The sequence below is a fragment of the Arachis hypogaea genome, chromosome 13 (genome assembly GCF_003086295.3).
Source record: "Arachis hypogaea cultivar Tifrunner chromosome 13, arahy.Tifrunner.gnm2.J5K5, whole genome shotgun sequence".
NCBI classification, from domain to species: Eukaryota; Viridiplantae; Streptophyta; class Magnoliopsida; order Fabales; family Fabaceae; genus Arachis; species Arachis hypogaea.
This window is the reverse complement of record NC_092048.1, coordinates 85149541-85154798: the sequence shown is the minus strand read 5'-3', so window position 1 is coordinate 85154798 and position 5258 is coordinate 85149541. Positions and strand designations below refer to the sequence as shown.

Below are 5258 nucleotides of genomic sequence, written 5' to 3'. Positions count from 1 at the left end.
GCAATCCTTTTTCAGCCTGAATCAGATTTTTGCTCAGCTCCTTCAATTTCAGCCAGAAAAATACCTGAAATTATAGAAAAACACACAACTCATAGTAAAGTCCAGAAATATGAATTTTTCCTAAAAACTAATAAAAATAGACTAAAAACTAACTAAAACATACTCAAAACTATATGAAATTACCCCCAAAAAGCGTATAAAATATCCGCTCATCAGTTCTTAACTGAATTCTTGTAGATCTGTGATACTGTTAAGAACAATGGGGTTGATCCCGAGGTCTACAGGCTTATGCTTTTCCCGTTTGCTGTAAGAGACAGAGCTAGAGTATGGTTGGACTCTCAACCTAAAGACAGCCTGAACTCTTGGGATAAGCTGGTCACGGCTTTCTTAGCCAAGTTCTTTCCTCCTCAAAAGCTTAGTAAGCTTAGAGTGGATGTTCAAACCTTCAGACAAAAGGAAGGTGAATCTCTCTATGAAGCTTGGGAGAGATACAAGGAACTGACCAAAAAGTGTCCTTCTGACATGCTTTCAGAATGGACCATCCTGGATATATTCTATGATGGTCTGTCTGAGTTATCAAAGATGTCACTAGACCATTCTGCAGGTGGATCCATCCACCTAAAGAAAATGCCTGCAGAAGCTCAAGAACTCATTGACATGGTTGCAAATAACCAGTTCATATACACTTCTGAGAGGAATCCTGTAAGTAATGGGATGCCTCAAAGGAAGGGAGTTCTTGAAATTGTTACTCTGAATGCCATATTGGCTCAGAATAAAATATTGACTCAGCAAGTCAATATGATCTCTCAGAGTCTGAATGGAATGAAGGAATCATCCAACAGTACTAAAGAGGCATCTTCTGAAGAAGAAGCTTATGATCCTGAGAACCCTGCAATAGTAGAGGTGAATTACATGGGTGAATCCTATGGAAACACCTGTAATCCTTCATGGAGAAATTATCCAAATTTCTCATGGAAGGATCAACAAAAGCCTCAACAAGGCTTTAATAATGGTGGAAGAAACAGGTTTAGCAATAGCAAGCCTTTTCCATCATCCACTCAGCAAAAGACAGAGAGTTCTGAGCAGACCCCATCTAGCTTAGCAAATATAGTCTCTGATCTATCTAAGACCACTTTAAGTTTCATGAATGAAACAAGGTCCTCCATTGGAAATTTGGAGGCACAAGTGGGCCAGCTGAGAAAAAGAGTCACTGAAACTCCTCCTAGTACTCTCCCAAGCAATACAGAACAAAATCCAAAGAGAGAGTGCAAAGCCATTGATTTAATCACCATGGCCGAACCTACAAAGGAGGGAGAGGATGTGAATCCCAGTGAGGAAGACCTCCTGGGATGTCCAGAGATCAATAAGGAGTTTCCCTCTGAGGAACCAAAGGACTCTGAGGCTCATCTGGAGACCATAGAGATTCCATTAAACCTCCTTATACCATTCATGAGCTCTGATGAATATTCTTCTTCTGAAGAAAATGAAGATGTTACTGAAGAGCAAGTTGCCAAGTACCTCGGTGCTATCATGAAGCTGAATGCCAAATTATTTGGTAATGAGACTTGGGAAGATGAACCTCCCTTGCTCACCAATGAACTGAGTGATCTGGATCAACTGAGATTGCCTCAGAAGAAACAGAATCCTGGAAAGTTCTTAATACCTTGTACCATAGGCACCATGACCTTTGAGAAAGCTCTATGTAACCTTGGGTCAGGGATAAACCTCATGCCACTCTCTGTAATGGAGAAACTGGGAATTTTTGAGGTGCAAGCTGCCAAAATCTCACTAGAGATGGCAGACAACTCAAGAAAATAGGCTTATGGACAAGTAGAGGACATGTTAGTAAAGGTTGAAGGTCTTTACATTCCTACTGATTTCATTATCTTAGATACTGGGAAGGATGAGGATGAATCCATCATCCTTGGAAGACCCTTCCTAGCCACAGTAAGAGCTGTGATTGATGTGGACAGAGGAGAATTGATCCTTCAACTGAATGAGGACAACCTTGTGTTTAAAACTCAAGGATCTCCTTCTGTAACCATGGAGAGGAAGCATGAAAAGCTTCTCCCACTGTAGAGTCAACCAAAGCCCCCACAGTCAAACTCTAAATTTGGTATTGAACCCCCACATTCAAACTCTAAGTTTGGTATTGGGAGTTTCCATCAATGCTCTGAACATTTGTGAGGCTCCATGAGAGCTCACTGTCAAGCTATTGACACTAAAGAAGTGCTTGTTGGGAGGCAACCCAATGTTATTTATTCATATTTATTTTAAGTTCTTTTTGTTATTTTGTGTTTTATTAGGTTGATGATCATGTGAAGTCATAAAAACTACTGAAAAATCAAAAACAGAATGAAAAACAGCATTAAAAACAGCACACCCTGGAGGAGAGCAGTCTGGCGTTTAAACGCCAGAATCAAGCATCTGTCTGGCGTTTAATGCCAGAAACAAGCACCAAGCTGGCGTTTAACGCCAGAAACAAGCATCTACCTAGCGTTAAACGCCAGAAACAAGCTACATTTGGGTTTTAACGCCAGAAACAGGCAGCAGTCTGGTGTTAAACGCCAGGATTGCACAGCAAGGGCATTTTACACGCCTAATTGGAGCAGGGATGTTAAGTCCTTGACCCCACTTGATCTGTGGACCCCACAGGATCCCCACCACTTCTTCTCTCCTCTTCACACCTTTTCATAACTCTCTTTCCCAAAATAACCTCCATCAATCACCTCCAATTCCCCTCCAAAACCATCATACACCCACCTACACCCACCCACTCAAATTCAAACCATCACACATTCCCTTTCACACATCATAACCACCTTAAACCCCCAGTGGCCGAACCATTCACACACCTCCATCTCCTCTATCTCTTCTTCTTCTCATCCTTTCTTTCTTCTTTTGCTCGAGGACGAGCAAACATTTTAAGTTTGGTGTGGAAAAAGCACTACTTTTTTTTTTGTTTTTCCAAAACCACTAATGCCTCAGGGGATGCACTTTCCTCCACAGAATTATTGGGAACAAATCAACACTTCCCTAGGAAAATTAAGTTCCAACATGGGACAAATAAGGGTGGAGCATCAAGAGCACTCCATCATCCTCCATGAAATTAGAGAAGATCAAAGAGCTATGAGGGAGGAGCAAGAAAGACAAGGAAGAGACATAGAGGAGCTCAAAAGCACCATTGGTTCTTCAAGAAGAGGAAGACGCCACCCTCACTAAGGTGGACTCATTCCTTAATCTCCTTGTCTATTTATTTTCTGTTTTTTTAGTTTTTGAGCTTCATGTTTAATTATATTTGTGTCTTATTACATGATCATTAGTTTCTAAGTGTCTATGCCTTAAAGTTATAAATATCAATCCATCACCTCTCTTAAATGAAAACTGTTCTAAAAACAAAAGAACAAGAAGTACATGGTTTTGAATTCATCCTTGAAACTAGTTTAATTATTTTGATGTGGTGGCAATACTTTTTGTTTTCTGAATGTATGCTTAAACAGTGCATATGTCTTTTGAAGTTGTTGTTTATGAATGTTAAATATGTTGGCTCTTGAAAGAATGATGAAAAGGAGAAATGTTATTTGATGATCTGAAAAATCATAAAAATGATTCTTGAAGCAAGAAAAAGCAGTGAATACAAAAGCATGCAGACAAAAAAAAGAAGAAAAAAATAGCAAAAAAAAAAGAAAGAAAAAGAAAAAGCAAACCGAAAAAGCCAAAAGCTCTTTAAACCAAAAGGCAAGAGCAAAAAGCCAATAGCCCTTAAAACCAAAAGGCAATGGTAATAAAAAGGATCCAAGGCTTTGAGCATCAGTGGATAGGAGGGCCTAAAGGAATAAAATCCTGGCCTAAGCGGCTAAACCAAGCTGTCCCTAACCATGTGCTTGTGGCGTGAAGGTGTCAAGTGAAAACTTGAGACTGAGCGGTTAAAGTCAAGGTCCAAAGCAAAAAGAAGAGTGTGCTTAAGAACCCTGGACACCTCTAATTGGTGACTCTAGCAAAGCTGAGTCACAATCTGAAAAGGTTCACCCAGTTATGTGTCTGTGGCATTTATGTATCCGGTGGTAATACTAGAAAATAAAGTGCTTAGGGCCACGGCCAAGACTCATAAAGTAGCTGTGTTCAAGAATCAACATACTGAACTAGGAGAATCAATAACACTATCTGAATTCTAAGTTCCTATAGATGCCAATCATTCTGAACCTCAATGGATAAAGTGAGATGCCAAAACTATTCAAGAGACAAAAAGCTACAAGTCCCGCTCATCTGATTGGAGCTAAGTTTCATTGATATTTTAGAATCTATAGTATATTCTCTTCTTTTTATCCTATTTGATTTTCAGTTTCTTGGGGACAAGCAACAATTTAAGTTAGGTGTTGTGATGAGCGGATAATTTATACGCTTTTTGGCATTGTTTTTACATAGTTTTCAGTATGATTTAGTTAGTTTTTAGTATATTTTTATTAGTTTTTAATTAAAATTCACATTTCTGGAATTTACTATGAGTTTGTGTGTTTTTTTGTAATTTCAGGTATTTTCTGGCTGAAATTGAGGGACCTGAGCAAAAATCAGATTCAGAGGCTGAAGAAGGACTGCAGATGCTGTTGGATTCTGACCTCCCTGCACTCAAAGTGGATTTTTTGGAGCTACAAAACTTCAAATGGCGCGCTCTCAATTGCGTTGGAAAGTAGACATCCAGGGCTTTCCAGAAATATATAATATTCCATACTTTGATTAAGAATAGATGACGTAAACTGGCGTTGAACGTCAGTTCCATGCTGCATTCTAGAGTCAAACGCTAGAAACAGGTTGCAAAATGGAGTTAAACACCAGAAACAGGTTACAAACTGGCGTTCAACTCCAAGAAAGACCTCTACACATGTAAAGCTCAATGCTCAGCCCAAGCACACACCAAGTGGGCCCCGGAAGTGGATTTCTGCATCATTTACTCATTTCTGTAAACCCTAGTAACTAGTTTAGTATAAATAGGACTTTTTACTCTCTTTATAGGGGATCTTTGATTAGTTTTATGCTATCTTAGACTTTCATGGGGGCTGGCCTCTCGGCCATTCCTGAACCTTGTTCTTATGTATTTTCTACGGTAGAGTTTCTACACTCCATAGATTAAGGTGTGGAGCTCTGCTGTTCCTCATGAATTAATACAAAGTACTATTGTTTTTCTATTCAATTCAACTTATTCCACTTCTAAGATATTCATTCGTACTTCAATATGATGGATGTGATGATCGTGACAGTCA

General features: G+C 39.3%; 1 non-coding gene across 1 annotated transcript; it reads right to left on the bottom strand.

Moving 5' to 3' along the window:
* Positions 1-420: 420 nt before the first annotated feature.
* Positions 421-528, bottom strand: LOC112738590 (small nucleolar RNA R71). The gene has a single exon (XR_003169543.1). It is a non-coding gene; the product is annotated as a small nucleolar RNA R71 (small nucleolar RNA).
* Positions 529-5258: the final 4730 nt, after the last annotated feature.